Source organism: Carcharhinus amblyrhynchos, chromosome 4 (assembly GCF_965287045.1).
Source record: "Carcharhinus amblyrhynchos chromosome 4, sCarAmb.v2.hapA, whole genome shotgun sequence".
Classification (NCBI taxonomy): Eukaryota; Metazoa; Chordata; class Chondrichthyes; order Carcharhiniformes; family Carcharhinidae; genus Carcharhinus; species Carcharhinus amblyrhynchos.
The window spans coordinates 20,539,809-20,563,102 of NC_137327.1; the positions used below are offsets into that span (position 1 = coordinate 20,539,809).

At 42.1% G+C, this 23,294-nt stretch overlaps 1 protein-coding gene across 3 annotated transcripts in view; it reads left to right on the forward strand.

Annotated features, from left to right (window-relative positions):
- zfhx3b (zinc finger homeobox 3b) overlaps nt 1–23,294 on the forward strand; it is a 462,160-nt gene that overhangs the window by 109,906 nt on the left and 328,960 nt on the right. The gene's annotated exons all lie outside the window — the stretch shown is intronic.

Sequence of the window (23,294 nt, forward strand, 5' to 3'; positions counted from 1 at the left end):
ACAGGTCAATTGTTTCAATAGACAGCATGATGTACATTTACAACCAGGGCACTCCAAATAAAAACAAAATGCTGGAAATACTCTGCAGGTCCGGTGTCTCTGTGGAGAGAAAAAACCCTTCAGGCCTGACCTATCAACAAAACCCTCAGGCAGCACAGATTCAGATAAAGCAATGGAGTTTTATTCTATGTCTGACCTTCTAAATCATGGACTGAGAGTGCTCAATGCCTATACTGGGTGTGTTTTCTGTATTGTAGGACTGACACTTATAATTTTGAAATAAACCAGAAATGTTGGGAATATAAATATCTTTGTGTGTGAGTTCAGTCTTGCGCTGTCATGGAGTTACTAACCAACTCCTCATATAACTGCAGTTGGTTCTTCTGATCTGTTCCTATACATTGATTTGATTTATTGTCACATGTATTAGTATGCAGTGAAAAGTATTATTTCTTGCGCGCTATACAAAGCATACCCTTCATACAGAGGGTAACCAGAGACTGCAGAATGTAGCGTTACAAGAAGATAACGGGAGAGTGCAGAATACAGTGTTTGAGGCTCCTTTTCAGTCACACTCTCCTCCAGTATAAGATTATGTTTTCTTTCATGTAGCTTTCAAGTGTCATGGTGTGTAAGTGCAGAACACATCGCAAGGCTCAGACTGTTTGTAAGCATTTGAAGGATTGCTCTTGTAGTGTGCAATATCACCTGAACCCCAAGATGTATCACTGTCTGGTGTGTCTATTGCTTTATATTTATAGTGACAGCCCGAGGTACTTGACTACATTTGAAGAATGTAATGTTGAGACACTCCCCCACGGTAGATTTGTGATGTGTTAGATGAGCAGGTTTTGTGCAGGAGAATATGTCCAGATGACACTTTAAACAAAGACAAGCACTTACAACTGTTGGAACAACTTTTTACTGCACACACAAGAACAAAAAAAACAAAAAACTCAGGAATAAGAAGGTTGTCCTTTATTGTAAAAATATGCATAATTACAGCTTACTGACAGGTAAGTTGACTGCAAAGGATGCATTGACGCCTTAACTCAGTTATTACCCAGAGATGGAATGGTGGCAAGAAGCCTGTCATGTGATTCCTTGTGGCTGTTAGTGACGGACGCCATATTGCAACCCAATGCATCTTCCAACCATCAGAGAAAGGCCTCTCATGCTGATTGGTCAGATATTATGTGAATGAATTAGATATTAAATGATAGATACATCTTTTTTGTAAAGAATTTTACAGCAGATGAATGGAGCCAGTCTATAGTATGATCTGAATAAAATGAAAAGAACCCCTCGAATGTGGGAAGTTGGTTGGGGTTGTGGGTGTGGGGAAGGGGAGGGGTTCAGTGTGTGGAAACAACTTGCATTTTAAATCACTTTGATTTAATTTCTTTCATTATCCATAAATAATGTTGATTTTTTATTAAAAAGCCCACCACTTTGAAACTTCTTTCACACGTTTCACAGCAGCATTAAGAATTCAAAATGCTTGCATACAAGAAGTGTATGTGGCTTTTTAATGGAATTTCCCATCATTACAAGCCAGTGATCTACATTTCTGATCAATGAAAATTAAATTGCTTTAGTTCATCAGCTGCTCTCATTGTGACTAGACAGAGTCTGAGTGTTTCCCGAGTGGAGGTTCCAGTAAGTTTGCAATGTGACTTAACCATTTCATTGCTGGTGGTAACACACATTTTCTCCTGCCTCTTTTGACTACATTTTGCTAATCTGTTTAGTGCTGTGTAACTAGCTTTGTTTTACACGACAATGCACTTAATTCAAGTTATGCAATTTTAGCACTGTTGTAACCACTGCATGTTGTTGGGGAGAAAGCATTACCCCCTCACCCATTTTGCCACCATCCGATTTAGAGGTTGGAGAAGTAGCAATCTTGGAGGATTGTAGATCTGGAGGAGGTTACATAGATTGGGTGCAGGGAGACAGTGGAACAAGTTGAATTTAAGTGTCAGAATTTTAAACTAGACTTGGAACCGATGTAAATTGGCAAGCCTAGGGGTTGACAGGTGAATAGTATTTGACACAAGTTAGGATATGGGTGGCAGAGTGCAAAAAAGTCTCCACTCAAAAGGCAAAAGTGTTAGCTAATTTAGAAGCAACAAATGTACTGATGTGGATTAATTAGCACCTACTAATGTCACAATAATGTGCTTCACTCAGTAATTTTTCTAATGTGCTTCATGCAGGATAACGCAAAGGCCAGATTGCTTTACAGGATAGTAACACATCAAGGAGCTCATTTAATGCTTTAAATGACAAACGCAAAGCTAGTGTTACCATCAAATATTCAGATGTAACATCTCTGACTACTATTTAAGTCTGTTATCCTTTCATTCAGGGTGAGATTTAGGTTGTTTTAATGGGGGGCTGTGATTGAATTCATATCACACAAATAAAAGTGGTTTGAGGTTGTGACACACTAAACAAAGTTAAAATTAGGTATTTTATGCCGAACATTAATTTTACTGTGAGCTGCTTCAGTTCAGTTAACAGGCGCTAAGGTGTTTAAAATATTAATGTTGTAGTGAGGTGCCAACACATGAATATTCCAGTAAAATGCACATATTTATAAAAGAGTGATGGTATTTACATTTGTAAATAATGCTATAAATTTCACTGAAGTATATTACTTTTGCATGATGTAAGACTGATCTCTCTCTCTCCCCTCCCATCAAATACATTTTGCCAAATGGTTCTTTCATGAATATAGATCCCATTAACTTAGTAACATCTACTGGGAGGGACTTTAGCAGTGTTACAGTGGGGTTGGGCAGAGTGAAAGCACAGTAACTCACAATCACTGTGCTAAAGCACACCTCATTGTAACTGGAAAACAGTCACATTTCTTCAACGCGTTGTTCCTCCTTACCGTACAGAAATCATTTCAAACCTTCGGCCCCGCTTGTCCAAGAACTTGCCCAAATGGTGGCTCTCTGTACCAGGCTGCTTCAGAAGTGGTGCAATTACTAGAGCAAAGCCAAATCACTCCCAAATTATACTACTAATAATGACATGAAAACCATTCTTCTCATTCTTCACTTTACCCACTGGGGAAAATAGAGACATGTGTAACTTAAGGAAATTTTGTGGCCTTTGAATATTTTAAAAATGCTTGTTTTTTAAGGGAACATTGACGTGACTCACGGAACTGTTGGGAAGTGGGAAGAAAATTGATGAACATTGATGATAAATTTGAAATGAAAACAAAATTCTGGTCCTGCATAATGTGGTCAGTGAGCATTTGAAAGAGGAAATAATGTCTTGGCTGAGAGCACTGAGAATTTGAGGAAAAGAAGATGATTGAAACATAAATGGAATTTAGTCATTAATTTGCACTGTGCAATGCAACACAAGAATATTGTCTAGGGCGAAGGGATATGCCCCCAGCAACCTTTCAAATAAAGAGATTTTTCAAACTTCACTCCCTGCAATTTACAGTTGAGTGTAGCTGCACAGACTTAGTGGATGGGATCTAATGTCTCTCTCTGTGGTGTGTTTGATGGTGAGGGATTGTTAGCAGGCAAGAGGATGGTGTGCGTGTGTGTGTGTGTTTTGTGTGTTGTGTGTGTGTGTTGTGTGTGTGTGTTTTGAATTGAACAGTGTAAGATATGATGTACACATCACAATGGAACCTTGGGCTAGACCTGAATAAAGGGGAGGTGGGAGGGTGAGCGATGGTTGGACTTTGCTTTGCTGCTCTGTCCTTGCCCTTCTCCCATGACTGCTATTATGATTTAAAAGAATATGCCGCCTATTTTGCTGAAGCACTGTGGCAGTCAGAGCTTTATACTACTGACAGAATTTCTGAGCTGCCTTCTCTTTTTGACAGAAAATGATTCACTTAGACCTTATAACAAGGCCATTATATATATTTGGGTGACCAGGGAAACTTGTGCTGAGCCACTGAAAAGACAGTAATGTCAGCCCTATTCATCTGACCAATTTGAGCACAGAAATAGCTTTTTAAAATGCACTTCAATTACTTCTTTAATTCTAGCATCTGAAGAGCGCATTAGTTGAGTCCCACTTCACCAAAAAAAATGGCAGCGATCTCAAACAAGCTTAATTGAGTGCATTCAATTCACTATCATGCTCCTCAATGTTCATCCCTGTTTTTTTTCAAGTGAACTTTTTAATCTCGCCAGCTTTCATATTTTTTCATGTTCAAAGTACGCAAAGCTTTGGGCTTGATTTCCATTGTCTCTGTGACAGCACCGATTTCCAACACCACCACCCCCACCCCCCGTCCCCCAACTGTTGCCCCAACCCAATCCATTCTCATCTTCCATTTCTAGAATAAACCTACACATTTATACTCTGCCCTTCCATATCCTTCCCTGTGCAGTGCAGTTAAGTTTGGGAATGATTCATTGGCAAATTACAGTGAAAATTCCACTTGGCATTTTTTCAACCCATCAGTAAAAGAACCATGCCTTTTAATTGTTGAACTGGGAGAAGGTACGGCGTGAATGGAAGCCTTTGTGTTTAGCAACATTAATCAATCTCTTGACACTGGGCCCCCTTGTAGTCACCTACTGTTTGTATATATTATAAGTCCTAATTACATATCAGCATTGACTGATGGGTGAGCCCTAAACAGCACTAGGCCTGAGCGTCAACGTATTGTCAGATTAGTTGAACAATGTCACTTTTCCAGATTAAAACTAGTGATTACTGAATGCCAGACGCAGCAACAACAGACTTCAGTCTCTATTTCTGTGCATTCTCCTGTGCTGGGGGAGTGAAAAGCGTGTCTGTGGAGAAAGTTGAGTTGTGATGAGCTGCTTTTCTCACTGTACGTACGAGTGGCTTCAATTGTCACTCCTACTTTGTTTAGACTAGAAGTTTGCTGGCTTCCTGCTGCTCGTGAAGCTGTTTATGCTAATAAACTCATTAGTGTCGAAAGCGCCTGGTCTTTTTAATCAGTATGTGCAAAGCAAAGCTTGTTTGTGTTGACATGCTGCCAACACTGGCACCCTTTTGCCAAGTGAGCAGGACAACTGATGATCATCTATAATATAGAGGCATTTATGTTTTCGAATGAGAGGCGGTAGCTTGGTGTGTTTTCACCAGATAGCTAAATATGACAAACCTAGCATATTTCACTTCCACTTTAGTCTAAGGAAGTTTATATTTTTTTTAAAAAAAATGTGGCTGTGGTTAAAATGAGCATTGCCTGCAGAGTCTCGTCAAGTTTCCATGAAAAACCTTGCAATCCAGTGCGTTTACGTCAGATCTGACTCCACTTTTGCAGTGTAGCTGCTAACACTGGCATTTTTTTTTTGTTTTGTTTAATGTATTATTTCCTCCTCTTCCTTGTATAATTCCCTGCTGAACACAGAGTTGCTGTGCTGGGGGATGAGAGAAAGGTGCTCATCTCTCGGAATCCTCCAGTTGATGCCTGAGATTGGTCATCCACATTCTCCCTTGTCTGCATGTTTCCATTGTAACAACATTAAAATTATAAATGCAGCAATTGAAAAATCACAATTGCAGACCAGTGTTAGACTATCAAGCAGATCATACAATCAAAGTATCCCCACATTGTGTTGCTTTGAGGCTATTACTTTTCCCTCGGTACTGCTAGCCTTCCCCCCACCTTCATAACAGGAGAAATGACAAAGATTTTAAGTGTTCACAAAGGGAAAATGGATGCTGTCCACTAATGTGCACCGACTACATTAAAAGCACAATATGAATACAGACTGTTTAATCAGAGCAGTGTGTGATTGAACTGGGTCAAGTATTCATGCATTAAACTGAAGTGAATTTCAGAGGTTGGACCAATTTCAGGCCCACAGGAACCCTTGGAAATCTGGGAGGGCGGGAAAGGTGAGGCTGGAATGGGACTACGAACGTTATATTTGGGCGGCACGGTGGCACAGTGGTCAGCACTGCTGCCTCACAGCGCCAGGGACCTGCGTTCAATTCCAGCCTTGGATGACTGTGTGGAGTTTGCACATTCTCCCCATGCCTGCATGGGTTTCCTCCGAATGCTCCGGATTCCTCCCGCAGTCCAAAGATGTGTGGGTTAGGTTGATTGGCCACGCTAAATTGGCCCTCGCGTCAGGGGGATTAGCATGATAAATAAGTGGAATTATGGGAATAGGGCCAGGATGAGATTGTGATCGGTGCAAACTTGATGGGCCATATGGCCTCCTTCTAATTGTGAGGATGCTATGATTTTATTCTTTTCGATGATACCGAAGGTGTAACAGTTATCAAGCTAATGTACTTGCCTTCGGTAGCCAAATTCCCAATCACAATGATTGAATTCTAAGAAATTGAATCAGTTTGGGCGCCTCAGATTTGAGCTTGCACACCATTTCTGAATCCAAAGTCAGTGCAAATAGAAGTTGTTCCAAAGACCTGAACATTCTTGGAATTGCTGTTCCACAACCATTCACATTTAGTTGCTGCATTGATGACATTTTAAGATTTTTTTTTAGTCGCCCATCTTTCAGAGTTTTCTGAAAGAAACTGGGCCTCAGCATTAAAATGAAGGATTGGAAAATGGTGCCTGGAATTAGTGTTTCTGATGGACCATTCTGATATCTTTTTACTGGAACTGACTGTCCAACAACCTCTGGTGCATTGTGAACACCACATAACCCAAAATTTGGACCAGTTCATCTAACATCAGCATCTGACTTATTTATGGACTCAGAGGAAAAGAATAAAGAGCAAAGCTGTGATTGTCCTTAGAAATGGAATAAAAAAAAATTTTAAAGGCATTTTAGGGGAGCCACGCTCCATTTTACTGATATAATTTCCCAACAACTGCCCTCAAACTTTGACCATTCTGTCACCTAAGAAAGAGATGAAGCTTGCTGCCAAATAAAATCAGGGAGATTTGTTCCGAGGATTGAGACTTCTAACTTGGTGAAATATGTTACAGAAGAATCATAATCCGGAAATGAAAATAATAAACGTCAGGAGATCTCTCCTTAGAACTACTGCATTCACAGGCAAAGGACATTCGGTGCATTGCGATGTTAAAAACATGTATATTGTCCACTCTCAAATTTTTAAGAAGTTTAGAGCCACACCCTTGGGAGCAGAACACTGTTTGCTTGCACGAGGTCAGAGACCACGGCAGCCGAAGGTAGCTGAGCCTGAATCTCTGATTCCCTTGTGTTTCCTCAATTGCTTCATCCCTTAACCCATCCTCCATTGATTTGGCCACAGTTCCACATTGAACAAGAGGGGGTATGCAGAGGGTGTGAAAAGGGTCTTTCTATTAGTCTACTCGTAAACTGCACAGGCGTTGTTTTCATCTCCCAACTAAGCGGAGCACAGTTGCAATTTCATGCTTTCTCCAGTGTTGGTTTATCACCAGCAACATTTACTTCGTTCATGTGAGTCACATACGTAATTAGGCCCGGTGCTAATTAATGATTAAAATTACACACTGAAGCTGTTAATATTTAATTTGCAGCAAACGGAGGCACCTCCTCCTCTGGGTTGTGCGCTCCGAGTCAGTTTGACATGCCGCTGGCTGAAGGACACGGTTCTGGCCATAACGTGGGGAAGCTACCTCCTCTCTCGAAATTAGATGCATCTGAGAGATTGTTTTGCAATAGTCTATTAGCATTTGAATTAGCTGGGGGCAACAGAGGAAGATATTCTGCTGAAGAGAAAGGTTTAGAAGTCATAACCTATGCATGTTTTTACTCAGGAGGAGCTGTCTGGGCCTACATGACACCGCCATGTTATGCCAGTGGGACACACAATCCCACAGAGCTTGCTTTGTCTGCTTGGAGTCCAAACCTTTAAATTATGTGACAAGAACAGATCGTTAATATGGGCAATAGTGGCAGTGTCTATTTTACAAGGGTGTTTTTGTTGCACTGTATTATATTTTTCACTGTCTTTAAAGCAGTACAGTTAACCTCAGTGTCCAAACCATACAGTAGACTTGTTCCTACATGTCCTAATATGTGAGCTGTTTAGGAATGCAAATTTAAAACCATCGAAGCACATTGTGACTGCAAGAAAGGATATTTCAGTTGCTTTATTAGTCTGTCAAGATTAAAGGTACACTATTTTAAAAAGTTGACATTTTACTCCGCATTCGCTCTGTTTAATGCCTCTGTAACCCTGTATATCTCTTATTTGTCCTTATACTATCTTTGCGATCATTGCTTCCTCTTCTATTTTAGAATCTTTTTATCTCGCGCTCAGAATCTTTTAAAACAAAAGCCTGTTTTTCTACTGAATGTGAAACTGCGAAAGGTGTTCCCAGCACATTCCTGTGGCTGGTCTGCGAGGAGGTGGCTGAGCTCCTTAAGTTTGTAGTATCAGACAAATGAAGCACTCAATTTTTTTCTTTATGCATTCGGGTAAAGTTGCTGCAGCAGTTCAAAAAAGGCAAAGTGGTGCTCACCCCTACAAAATTGATCACTTTTCTTTCAGATAGCAGGTGCATACAGATTTGAATCTGTATCCTGCCCCCTCCACCCACCACCACCTCCCCCCTCCCCGCACTGAGAGTGCTTGATCTAATTTTATGAAAATGTTCAGGCCTGTTTGAATCATATTTGGCATATTTGGTTGTTCAGCTTTCTGTACTTGCCTCACATAACTCGCGGTGAGGCTGGGAGAGGTGGGCTCATTGAGACTGTCCCACAGGCCCATAGACATGGAAGGATGTGGTGGCTTTGGAGAGGGTCACAGAGAAGGTTTACCTGGATTAAGAGGGTGTAAGCTTTAAGGAGAGGCCGGACAAACTAGGGTTGTTTTCTCTGGTGCGCCGGAGGCTGAGGGGAGATCTGATGCAAGTTATGGGAAAATTATGGGAGGCATAGATAGGTTTGATAGTCAAATCCGTTTTGAAATGTCAAATACTAGGGAGCACGCAATTAAGGTGAGAGGGGGAAAGTTCAAAGGAAGTGTGAGGGGCAAGTGTTTTTTTTACACAGAGAGTGGAGATGTCTGGAACACGCTGCCAGGGTTGGTGGTGGAGGCAGATATGACAGGGGTGTTCAAGGCACTTTTAGAAAAGCAAAAGAATATGCAAGGAATAGTGGGACATGGACCAAGGGCTGGCAGAAGGGATTAGTTTGATTTGGCGCCATGTTCAGCACAACATTGTGGGGCCGAAGGGCCTGTTTTTGTGCTGTACGGTTCTGTGTTCTGTGATGTTCAAAGTGTGACCTGTGACTGTTCTTCAGAATCAGATACTGTCGCAAATCAAATTGGCCATGATCCCGCCAAGTAAATTTAGTATAATCTTAAAATTATGGATTCGTGCCCTGTCTGAGTAAGAGCTTGCAGACTGTAATAGCTGGAGGAATGGATGGATGGAAGATAAGTGAGTGATGTTGCCCTGGGCTCACTGACTGCATGTATGAACTTAAACAGTTTCCAGTCTATTTTAAAAACAGACTGATAGCAATAACTGAAGATCATTGATTTTACGGGAATCCATGTTCACAGACGTACAAATGATCGACCAGCAGGTTGACTTTTGCCTCCTTAAGTAAGAATTGACTCTGCTTTCCTGTATTGACTGAAAGGCAAGAGAGGGTTTTCAAGCAAATGCCTGAGTGCGAAGCAGCTTAGGAAATTCTTCTATAAAGTTACCCCGGGGGAAAATAATACACACTGAGAATGGAGAATTTTAATGGGCTGCTGTTAATTTCTTAAAATAAACCATTGTGCCATCACTGCGTGAGTAGGATAGAGTATAGTTACAAGCAATTCATCCTTTCTATTTCTGCACAGTCCTGGAAATCTTAGCAGGGTTATTGCATGCGGGGATGTAAATGTTTCATGTTTTTGTTTAAAAAGTGCTCTCAGGGGCATCAAACTAGCTTTCATTCTCAGCAGGGGAAGAAGCTTGATATACGCTGAAAGATTCAGTGAGATGCAAAAGATTTAGACTAGTGTTAACAGTGTGAAAGATTCCAGTTTTCAAAAAGGGGACAGCACGTGATCAGAGATCACCCTTCCTTAAATGCAAAGTAAGGGTGGCACGGCGACACAATGGTTAGCACTGCTTTCTCAGAGCGCCAGGGACCTGGGTTCGATTCCTGGCTTGGGTCACTCTCTGTGAGGGGTCTGCACATTCTCCCTGTGTCTGCGTGGCGTTCCTCCGGGTGCTCCAGTTCCCTTCCACAAGTCCACAAGACATGCTGGCCATGCTTAATTCTCCCTCAGTTGCGCCAGAGTGTGGTGACTAGGGGATTTTCACAGTAACTTGATTGTAGTGTTAGTGTAAGTCTACTTGTGACACTAATTAAAAAAAATTTAATTAAGTGCTGTGTCCAAACAAAAAGACATGAGGTGACTAGTTGGAAAGGCTGGAGCATCATTTGAGGAAAGGAGAAATTTATAATTCTGATGCAGGCTTTAATGAGCTTTCAGTGATGAATGTAGACTTGGTTTTCTATGTATAATCGGTGATCATACTCTCCTAACACTGAGCGTTTGCATCTGAGTACAGATGCTATATAATATATAGTGGGCCATTGATCAATGTTAACCTTTTAATCTATAAGCTGCGAATGGCATTAGCTGCAGAGATGTTGCTGCCATTTTGAGAGCACTGTACCAATGAGCAATGGGTGTGCCTGGAGCTAAGAGGCTCTTAATGAACTTGAAAAGCTTTTCAGTAACATCTGGTGTAATGCCTTTTTACTGTACAACCAGACGTACGTCTTCAGTGAGTGCACTGGGAAGCATTTGCTTTGACACAATGCACTTAATTTAAATATTCTGATACCTTCAAACTATGTAGATCTTGGACTTAGTGTCGAAGCAGAAGTGTTAAGCACTTGCATTGGGTGTCATGGTGTGAAATGTTTTAAAACCCTAGTTAAAAATATTAATTTGAGATTATCAGATGGCGTGATCCCTGATATCCTCACCTCCTGACTTCATTATTGTAATTAGATCACACAAGGTTATGTGTCTTTCATTTTGCATCAACAGTTGTGATTTAGAACAATGAATTGTCCCAAAACTGAATTTACTCAGCTGAATCCAGAGACATGTACACTAATTGAATCAGAGCCTCTCTTACTGTTTCTTGCCCTCGTTATGGTAAGGCCAAGATCAGATGATTCATAGTTTTATAACCAACAGCCCCAAGCAGATTTTGCAATCACAAACTCAGCACACGGTCTCTCATCGTGCACAGTTCTTGTTGGTGGGACTGCAGTGGCATAATGTCTTTGTAAAGGTTAATTGGGTAATAGCACTGATAATTCAAATGATCAGAATTCCACATTGATGCAAGTATCCAGCAGTTTGACGGTGAGCAACCCCTCCGCAAACAAAAAGTAGGCCAACAGTCAAGACTTGTCCATTCGACTCTGGACCAATTCATTGCAGTTTATGTCTGTATTGATGTGAGCAATTGACCCTCTGGCTATGGCTTTCAAACTATAAGATGTAGCATAAAAAAGGGAGGCAGTGGTGCAGTCGTATTGTCACTGGACTGGTAATCCAGAGACTCAGAACAAGATCTGAGGACCCAGGTCCAAATCCCGTCATGGCAGATGGTGAAATTTGAATTCAATGAAAATCTTGAATTAAAAGTCTAATGATGACCACGAAATCATTGTTGATTGTTGTAAAAACCCATCTGGTTCACTCATGCCCCTTTAGGGGAAGGGACTTTACTGTGCTTCCTGTTGGCCTACATGTGACTCTGGGCCCACAGCAATATGATTGACTCCCAAATGTCTTCTGAAATGGGGAGCAGTTAGGGACGAGCAATAAATGCGGGCCCACCCTGTGACGCTGATGTCCCATAAAATGAATTTAAAGAAATGTGATGATTCAATATGGATGCCTGCTGTGGTTGCTGTTTCAGTTCTATTGGGTTTCTCTGGCTAACAACTAGCTTACTACATCTACTACAGTAACAACTTATCTTTATATAGCACCTATATGGGGCAGCACGGTGGTGCAGTGGTTAGCACTGCTGCCTCACAGCGCCAGCGACCCAGGTTCGATTCCAGCCTTGGATGACTGTGTGGAATTTGTACGTTCTCTTTATATCTACATGTGCTTCCTATGGGTGCTTGCTTTCCTCCCACACTCCAAAGACGTGCATCGTTAGGTTGATTGGCCATGAACAATTGCCCCTTCGTGTCAGAGGGATTATGTAAGGTTATAGAGACAGGGCTTGGGTGGGATTGTTGTACATGCAAGCTCAATGGGTTGAATGGCCTCCTTCTGCACTTAGGGATTCTGATTCTGTGATTCTTAACGGAATGAAATATCCCAAGGCTTTTCACAGGATCATTATGGAACTGAGCTATATGGGGATGCCAGATCAAATGATCAAAAGCTTGGTCAGAAAGGAATGTTGTAAGCAGTGTCTTAAAGGAGGAAAGCAAGAGTGAGCCAGAGAGTTTTGGGGGGAGAATTCCAGAGCTTAGGGCCCAGGCATTTGAAGGTGCAGGCCTCAATAATGGAGTGATTAAAATTGAGGACATACAGAAATTAGAGGAATGCAGATATCTAGGGGGGTTGTAGAACTGGAGGAGATTACGTTGATAGGCTGAGACATGGGCATGGAGGGATTTGGGAGCAAAGGTGAAAATTTTATCATCAAGAGGTTACCTGACTGGATGCATCTGTAGATGAGTGAGCACAGGTGTGATAGTTGAATGGGACATCTGTTAAGACACAGACTGCAGAGTTTTGGATGGCTTCAAGGTTACTGACGGTAGAACGTGGCAGTCCAGCCAGAAATGTATTGGAATCGTCAAATCTAGAGTCTGTGGCAGGCAGGATGGGAAAATTTGCTGCATGGAGTCAGTAGCTAGGGAATGGAGTTTGGAGCAAGAACCAAGAACAGTGACATAAAATGCTCTAAGTACTCAGTATCTATGGAGAGAAGCAGAGTTACCATTTCACGATGACAATCTTCCACCAGCACTTGTATCATTTTGCTTCAGTATTGTGTCTGTGCAGTTGGATTTGTTTCTGGGTCACAAGTATAGAAATGAAGTGGCCTTGGTTGCATACAGAATGAATCCAGTAGCCCTCGGTGGTAATGTGATATTAAGAGTGAAGGAGTGTATCTTTAAGAGCTTCCTGGATAATTTCCTTCCTCATGAGCAACTCCCGTTATTAGATAAATGCTTAATTAAAGATGACGCATCTGTTCTGACTGATTGTGCAGGAGATGTGAAGTTACTTAAGCAGCTAACCATAGCTAGTTCTACATTCTGTTTTTTTCCACTTTGGAGTCAGAATATGTGATGTTCTGATTACCAAAGCCACAGAAAGAAAGGTTATGGTATTTAACTTCTGAGAAACAGTTGGTGATGAAAAGATCTTTGTAGAAGATTTTTGGCATGTGGAAATAAGTATTCAGGTGGGCTCAGAGATTTTATTCAGTAACTTTTCCAAATTGGATGTTTCCAATTTGAATGGAACCACAAAATATTAGTGCACATGAACTGAGAGTATTCTTGAGCATGCCTGGGAATATGAATACACTCTCTCCGCTTTCTTCCCCATCCCACATATGCCAGAGTGTAAAATGATTTCAAAGCTTGGCTTTGTACTATGTTTACACGTACATTTACAGTTTTGAGTTCACTTTTTCCTTTTTCCTTGGCGTATAGTGGAGTTGGGGTAAGAATAACAGGCTCTCTCCATTCACGTGAGCTACAGACTCTAGGTTGTCAAACTTGGATGAGTAAGAATCCCTGTGGTCATCTTGTGTCTGTGAAATTATCAACACATTCTTTCAGAATATGACCGCGTATCTGCTAGAGATCCCAAATAGGGGACTTATTCACAAACACATTGACAATGTCACTACACATACTGACCAGAGGAATTTCTACTCTGGATTTCCCTTTTGGCATAACATCAAACACTCTGGGAAAGTTCTGTCTGTGAAGGGCAGATGCTTAACTGCACATGCATTTAGAACACTCCTTTAAGTACTAACTACTAGGAAACTCCTTTGCTGTCTTTTGTGTCCTCACTTTTTATGAATCATTTGTCTTTGAATGCCTTTCATATCTTCCTGTCGAAACGCATATCAATTCTTAGCAATGGAAATGTCACAAAAAGTAAAATTCTGATGTGGAATACAGTACAGCGCGACTAGAACAATTGAACAAACTATAGAAAACGCCTCAATTCACTGTATTCTCATGAAATTCCTTTTTAAAATCTCAAATTAATATTTTTTCTTTGAGGAAATTGTATTGTCATTTCATTTTTTTTTAACATAGTGGACCATTCATTGTGAAGGAAAATGAGCAAGCTCCAACTTTTAATTAAAAGAAGAATTACACACCACTAACTTTTTAAAATGCAGAAGGTTTAATGATGTATTGACTTGGAAATAAACGCCTTTGAGACTACTTGTTGCATTGTGAGCTTGAACAAAGCAAACACTTGACTACAGTTGAACTGAAGTTTGGACCCAGATTGAAATCAGCACAGAAATGTACTTTTTCTGTGTACGGGCACCTGTCCTAATCCTCTGTACAGAAATATTTAAAATTGACCTTGGTAAATTGTCAAGATAACCTCTGATTATTTGGACACATCATTTGGGTGCAAGGCTTTTCTCTTAAGTGGAGGAGTTGGACGGTGCAGAAGCATTGCAGCTAAAGTGAGACAAAATTTTGAGCTGTCAGAGTAACTTATTGGAGTATTACATCATTAAGATACAGTGGTTAGCATATAGGTCAGCTGCTGAATCAGCATTACATCAGCGCATTGTAAACAACCCACAGGACACAGTTTGAATAGCAGAATGGAGGGGGTGGGGGGAAGCGTAATTACTGAGGCTGTTAGCATGAGTCCTGAGAATTGTCAGTTGGTCTTTCCTTTGGCCTGTTGTGCTAATGTAGATGAATCTCACTAAGGGACCAAGATTTGGTTGCAAATTATGTTTTTGTTTTAAGTGGTTAGCACTGCTGCCTCACAAATGGGTTGCCGTGCAACGTTCTGAACCATGTGACTTTGAACTCTCATACTGCACATGGGCTTTGTCAGTGGGCAAGTAGAATGATTTTTGATCTAACTTAAGAACATAAGAACATAAGAAATAGGAGCAGGAGTAGGCCATCTAGCCCTTCGAGCCTGCCCCGCCATTCAATAAGATCATGGCTGATCTGTTGTGGCTCAGTTCCACTTTCCCGCCCTCTCCCCATAACCCTTAATCCCCTCTCTTATCAAGAACCCATCAACCCGCTTCTTAAAAATATTTAGCGAGGCAGCCTCCACCACTTCAACGGGCAGAGAATTCCAGAGATTCACCACCCTTTGAGTGAAGAAGTTCCTCCTCAACTCCGTTCTAAACTGCCTCCCCTTTATCTTGAGGCTGTGCCCCCTAGTCCTACTGTCTTTTTTGAGCGGGAAGAGTCTCTCCACCTCTATCCTATCCATCCCATTCATCATCTTATACGTCTCAATGAGATCTCCCCTCATTCTTCTAAACTCTAACGAGTACAAGCCTAGTTTATTCAGCCTCTCCTCATAGCTCAATCCCCTCAACTCCGGTATCAGCCTAGTAAACCTCCTCTGCACTCCCTCCAGGGCCAAAATATCCTTGCGCAGGTGCGGCGCCCAAAACTGCACACAGTACTCCAGCTGCGGCCTCACCAATGCCCTATACAGCTGCAGCAAGACCTCCCTACTTTTATATTCAATCCCCCTCGCTATGAAGGCCAGCATCCCATTCGCTTTCCTGACCACCTGCTGCACCTGCAAGCTGGGTTTTTGCGACTCATGCACAAGGACCCCGAGGTCCCTCTGCACCGTCGCCTGCTGCAGTTTTTCGCCACGTAAGTAATAGTCCTTCCTACCATTCTTCCTACCAAAGTGGACCACCTCACACTTGCCAACATTAAATTCCATTTGCCATTTCCTGGCCCATTCGCCCAGCCTATCTAGATGCTTCTGCAGACTCTCCACACCCTCCGCACAATTTGCCTTTCCCCCAATCTTGGTGTCATCAGCAAATTTCGACACCCTGCACTCGGTTCCCTCCTCCAGATCATCTATATAAATGGTAAATAGCTGAGGCCCCAGCACTGACCCCTGGGGCACCCCACTAGTCACCAACCGCCAATCCGAATAGCACCCATTGACCCCCACTCTCTGCCTCCTATTTGACAACCAATCCTCTATCCACGCTAACACCCTACCCCCAACTCCATGTCCCCTGACCTTCTGCAATAACCTCTTGTGAGGTACCTTGTCAAACGCTTTCTGAAAATCCAGAAAGACCACATCCACCGGCTCTCCTCTATCCACTGCCCTAGACACATCCTCATAGAACTCCAGTAAATTTGTCAGACACGACTTCCCTTTAATGAAACCGTGTTGCGTCCGCCCTATCAAGCAATTCCCTTCAAGATGCCTTCTAACGGTTCAGGCAACTTTTTACTTTCATCAGCATCAACAGTTTACATGGGTAGGATTTTTCTGAGGGAACTGGAAAGGGTCACTTCCCACAGTGAACAAATTTACAGCATTTATCTGTATGGGCCAGGGACCCAGGTTCGATTCCTTGGGTGACTGTCTGCATGGAGTTTGCACAACATTGCATGTTCTCCCTGTGTCTGCATGGGTTTCCTCCGGGTATCACAGCTTCCTCACACACTCCAAAGGTGTGCAAGTTGTGTGAATTGTCCATGCTAAATTTGTCCCAAGTATATAGGGATTAGCAGGATAAATGCATGGCATGTCTGAGAGTCGGTGCAGACTCGATGGGCTGAATGGCCACCTTCTGCACTGTAGAGATTCTATCTTTCTATGAAAATGAAAGGGAAATGTTGTAAATTTGTTCACTGTGGGAAGTGACCCTTTCCAGTTCCCTCAGAAAAATACGACCCATGTAAACTGTTGATGCTGATGAAAGTAAAAAGTTGCCTGAACCACAAGAAGTTAGAGTTTATCCGATCAAAAATCATTCTACTTGAACCTTCTAATCTCTCCTGTTGCGAGTGTTGAATAACTGGAATGTACTTGGGGTATCAAATGGCTTGAACTAAGTGAATGGCTGGTGGTGCTGTCCTCGTGCTGCCACACAGTAATCCTCATCTGCTTTCATAAGCAGTCAGCTGCAATAGTTGGTGAATGGAGATTACGGTAGCAATAACTCATCGTGTCCTTGAGTAGCCATTTACAGAACGGCGCACTCTCACTGGGGACATGGTGTTATAGAGGAAGACGATTAGAATAAACTGTGCTTGATGAAGCTGGACATTGCACTGGGACATTGGAATGGTTTTATCCAATGTAATCATTTTGATTTACATTCCTGATCAGTCTCCATGCATTACTGTCATCTGCTCTGGACCTGGAGTTGGTTGGGTAGCACTGATATCCTGGCAAAACTGAAAAGCATGGATTCAGCTTAGAACTTCATTTTGAATTTTGTGAATCCTGCTGTTAAAACCCTCCAATGCAAACATAAGCAGATGTTTGAACAACATGCCTCCCGGATGGGGCAAGTGTATATTAATAGATAATTAGCTGGTGCTCTGCTCTGGGACACAGAGATTACTGCCTTACTGTGCTAAGGCAGATGTGATCTACCTGAGAGCACTGGTAACCTGGAACAAGCAGAAATCTTTTGTGCATTCTTTAATAAAAAAATTTAGATTGTGCCTTTTTAAATCTCATTATTGAAGTTGATTGGTTTTTCTGAAACAGTCCCTCCACTTAACACCATTTGTGTCTGCTGTCATTCATTTCCCACTGACAAAGCCCCTGTGCAGTGTGAGAGTATGAAGTCACGCGATTCAGAATGTTGCGAGGCAACCCATTTGTATTCTCATTGACCTTCAGTACAAGACTTGTGTAGATGTGTTTCCTGATGGGGTGTAAACTGAAGTCCCTTCATTTTTCACTGCTTTGTAACCTTCCAACTCATACTGGAGTTGAGACTCGTTCAGACAAGACATAGCAGTAGTTTGCATGCAGAATGTCAGCACACAGCTACACACTGCTATAAAGTAGTAGAAGCTCTGTCATTCCTGATTTTCTGTTATAGTGAGTTCTGGTATTCTGAAAATGATACAGCACTCAACCTGAGGGCAGGTGCACACTCCTACTCTTTGCATGGCGACACAGTGGTTAGCACTGCTGCCTCACGGAGCCAGGGACCCGGTTTCAATTCCGGCCTTGGGTGACTGCGTGGAGTTTGCACGTTCCCCACAGACCTGCTTGGGCTTCCTATGGGTGCTGCGGTTTCCTCCCGCAGTCCAAAGATGTGCGGGTAGATGGATTGGCCATGATAAATTGACCCTTGGTGTCCCAAGATGTGTAAATTTGTTAGATTAGCCATGGTATGTGTGTGGGATTACCAGGGAGAGAGCCTGGGTAAATTACTCCGTCAGAGAGCTGGTGCAGACTCAAAGGGCTGAATGGCCTCTTCCGCATAGTAGGGGTTCTATGATTCCCTCCATCTCTCTCTCTCTCTCTATCCCCCATCCCACCCCAAAACTGCAGAGAGCCAGTAATATCGGGGCATGTTGAGTGAGAGAAAGATTGAAAAAACTTTGGAGGACGGAGTACTTGATTTCCTTTTGGAAAAGGATCATGGAATTCAGTGAAGAAATAAAGGTCACAATGAAACCAAAATTGAAAAATCTGTCAGGCAAGTCAGAGTTTGAATAAGGGCCTCTTAAGAGATGTTTATTGAAAAAGTGCTTTGGATTTTCTGCTATTGTATGAACTTTATCCCCTAGCGTTATGGTACAGTACCTTTCTTAGCCAGTCAATGCAATATAGAGCTCTGTGACAATATTTTCAGAATAAAGCAGTTAGAACAGCTAAGAGGGTGGACGATATGTTGAAAGTTCTATTCCCTAATATTTCACACAACAACTGGAGCAGTTTAAGCAAAAGAAATTGAAGTTTTAAAAAAAATCTAAATGAAGAGTTACATCCATCCAGTTTGCTATATGGCAGTAAATGTTTTGCACACTGGGCTAAGGTCTTTATACCACATTTCTATTCTTTGAGATAAAACTTGGGCACTTTGAAAATTTCTGGTGAAGTCCTTTCTCAGACATGTTACTGTCATAGTCACAGAGTCATGAAAGTTTACAACATGGAAATAAGCCCTTCGGCCCAACTTGTCCATGCTACCCTTTTTGTTGAACCCCTAAGCTAATTCCAATTGCCCACATTTGGCCCACATCCTTATATGCCAATCTTACCCATGTAACAGTCTAAATGCTTTTTAAAAGACAAAATTGTCCCCATTTCCACCATTACCTAAGGCAGCTTGTTCCAGACACTCACCATCCTCTGTGTGAAAGAATTGCCCCTCTGGACCCATTTGTATCTCTCTCCTTTCACATTAAACTGACGTCCTCTAGTTTTAGACTCCCCTACCTTTGGGAAAAGATGTTGACTATCTAGCAGGTCTATTATTTTATGGACCTTTTTAAGATCACCCCTAAGCCTGCTACACTTCAGGGAAAAAAGTCCTAGCCTTTCCAGCCTCTCCTTGTAACTCAAACCGTCAAGTCCTGCGAGCATCCTAGTAAATCTTTTCTGCACTCTTTCTAGTTTAATAATATCTTTTCTATAATAGGGTGGCCAGAACTGTACACAGTATTCCAATTACTGGTGGGAACTTTTCAGTGCCTGCAGTAATGTTTGAAAAGTGCACCTCCGCAGTATTGTTTGTAATTAAACCTGCTTCAAAACTCCCCTAATAGTCCAGTTGGTTAAACCAGTGAGTAGATGAGCTGTACAGCGCGGGACACTGATGTAGATGACTTTAGGTGGGCTGGCATAAAAAGCCATTAAATTTCAATCCAAATGCCATGGATTATGGAGGGGAATCCTCCAGGTTCTCAGCTTTCGCTTGCTGTCTGAGACCTGGAAGTGTGGATGCCGGACAGAGCACAGGCCCTGTCTTGATCGTGATGCTTCCCACGTTCAATAGTTTATGAGTGCTCACTGTCAAGTGAGCTACTAAAAGAAGTCCTTGAAGATATAGAACTGGAGCTCAAGCCTTCAGGAGGGAAGAGCTATGGAAGAATTTTTTTAAACAACATGAGAGGGGCATTCCTTTTCTTGGGGGATCAGTCAGTGTAAGTGATAAATTGAAGCAGTAACTGTGAAAAGGGAGGGGGGGTGATGAGAATGAGTTGTAAATCCTTGCAAAATTCTCTGCTTCCTTTGCCTCAGAAGTGCCATACTCAGTTTCAGTAAACTAGCTCCCAATGCAAGATCAAAGACATGCCAGTTTATCAATAGCTGTCCTAGCAGACCACGTTTTCCTGTAAATTGAGAGGCATTTATGGCATTGATTATTCAATAAGGTTATTAACTCTCATATGACCGGAGTGGTAGCAAGAAAAAGCTTTAAAGCCTTTCGGGTCACTGTTGGTGAACATCAGGGGCACATTAAAATGTAGTTAGCATGTAGTGTATTAGGAAGAGAAATATTTAATGTAGCAGTTTCACACTTCATGAGAAGGATGTGTGTTAATAATTCAGAATATTAATACATGATTGTACCAGCTCCATTATGCTGGTGAGACTTTAGTTTGGAAAATAATTTGAGTCTCTTGTAAGTGGACTGTATGGTATTTTTCTTTAGATGGGGGAATAGACGTTGCAAAAATGTGTGCATTTATATTGATTCTACAACCAATTCATGAATGTTGATAAGTTGAAGCTTTGGAGTAACGTCATTTCTGCTTATAACAATTTGTGTGGGATTCCACCTCCTTAACGATTGCAGTGCCTTGAACTATGAGTGTAAACGTCAGACGTGAGAAACAAAGCTTCTAACCTTGAGCTTTGACTTCAGTTTCTCCCGGCATTATGCTATGTTTGGGGAAGATTTAAAAAAATTTCTATGTCTCGGGGCCTTCGATTCAGTGGTGTGGAATCTTTTGCTGTGATACCATTGCACTTGCCTTACTTGTAAACCCCATCAGTTGAATCTGGTGAAATAATGACCACTTATTGAACTTAACAGATGAGAGTAGTGCCAATCTTTCTACTGAACTCATGAAAAATTGGGTCCAGAATCAGAATTGTGTACTAATTTGCACCAAGATGTATCACTGATTGTGTCACTTGTAAAAGGAACCACTTTCCCCACATTGCATGCTCCCTGCAGTCGATTCACAGTCGATGATCAATCAGCTCTTCTGTGTGGGTATCCAGTCCTTAGAAGCTACATCATTTGCAAGTATTAGCTTGGCACAGCAGTAGCTTTTATGGAATGGCAGTGGCACGACCAGCTTTTATTGCCCATTCCGAATTGGTCTTGGAGTGGCGGTGGTGAGCTGCCTTTTTGAATTGCTGCAGTCCATGTGGTATAGTAATGCTGTTAGGAAGGGAGTTCCAGGATTTTGACCCACCAACAGTGAAGGGATTTCATGTTTGGACCAAAGCTGCAATGAAGTTTGAAGCTGGCAGAACCCAAATTGAGCTTCAGTGATCAGAGTTATCACTGAATAAATGGCATGTAACAACACTGTGGCCGATACCTTCCATTACTTTGTTGATGATCGCTGGTAGACTGATGGCAGCAGGAATTAATTGGACTGGATTTGTCCTGCCTTTTGTGCTCAGGACACACCTGGATAATCTTCCACATTGTTGGGTAGATGCCTGTGTTGTAGCTGTACAGTAACAGCTTAGCTAGGGGCATAGCTAACAAGTCTTCAGTACTAGAGCTGTTGTCAGAGCCCTTAGCCTTTGGCTGTATAAGACTATAAGACCATAGATATAGGAGCAGAATTAGGCCATTTGGCCCATTGAGTCTGCTCCGCCATTCGAACATGGCTGATATATTTTTCAACACCAGTCTCTCATCTTTTCCAATATCCTGTGGCATCAACTGTTTTTTTTTAAAGTTTATTTATTAGTCACAAGTAAGGCTTTCATTAACACTGCAACGAAACTATGGGTGGCACAGTAGCACAGTGGTTAGCATTGCTGCTTCACAGCTCCAGGGACCTGGGTTCGATTACTGGCTTGGGTCACTGTCTGTGTGGAGTTTGCACATTCTCCTCATATCTGTGTGCCTTTCCTCCGGGTGCTCCAGTTTCCTCCCATAGTCCAAAGATGTGCAGGTTAGGTTGATTGGCCATGTTAAAATTGCCCCTTAGTGTCCTGAGATGCAAAGGTTAGAGGGATTAGTGGGTAAAATATTTAGGGGTATCGGGGTAGAGCCTGGGTGGGATTGTGGTTGGTGCAGGCTTGATGGGCTGTAGGGTTTCTATGATTAAATTCCCCTAGTCACCACATTCCGGCTCCTGTTCGGGTCAATGCACCTAACTATCTTGGTATCCCATTGAGGATATCGGATTGGCTGAAGACCTTGTGACGGGGCCCTCTGAATTGCAAGAGTGCTACTTTGCACTCGGTGTTTGCCGAGGAAGAGGACTTTGCCAAAGCGCCAGTAAATGAGGAGTCTGCTAAGATGTCATATCATAAACAAGAAGTTCTAGAAAGGCTAGCATCACTTAAAATGTAAAAATCATCTGGAATGGGTGTGATGTTAGGTTAGAAATAGCAGAGGTGCTGCAAGGGAGGTGCCGAAAGACGGAAAGGTTGCAAATATACACCTTTGTTCAAAAAGAGAGGAGAGAGGAAAACCTGATAATTATAGGCCAGTTCATAGAAATCCTACAATACAGAAAGAGGCCATTCAGCCCATCGAGTCTGCACCAACCACAATCCCACCCAGGCCCTACCCCCATATCTTTACCCATTAATCTCTCTAACCTATACATCTCAGGACACCAAGGGCAATTTTTTTATAGTATGGCCAATCAACCTAACCGCATATCTTTGGACTGTGGGAGGAAACCGGAGCACCCAGAGGAAACCCACGCAGACACAAGGAGAATGTGCAAACTCCATACAGACAGTGACCCAAGCTGGGAATTGAACCCAGGTCCCTGGAGCTGTGAAGCAGCAGTGCTAACCACTGTGCTACCGTGCCACCCTTTGTGCAATGGTGGGAAAGCTTTAAGAAACAATAATCCACAACAAGATGAACAGCCCCTTGGACAAGCATGAGCTGAATAAGGAGAATTGTTTTGATTTGATTTGATTTATTATTGTCACATGTATTAGTATACAGTGAAAAGTAATGTTTCTTGCACGCTGTACAGACCAAGCAGACCATACGGAGAGAAGGAAAGGAGAGAGTGTAGAATGTAATGTTACAGTCATAGCCAAGGTGTAGAGAAAGCTCAACTTAATAAGGTAGGTCCATTCAAAAGTGCGATGGCAGCAGAGAAGAGGCTGTTCTTGAGTTGGGCATGGAATCAAAGAATCAC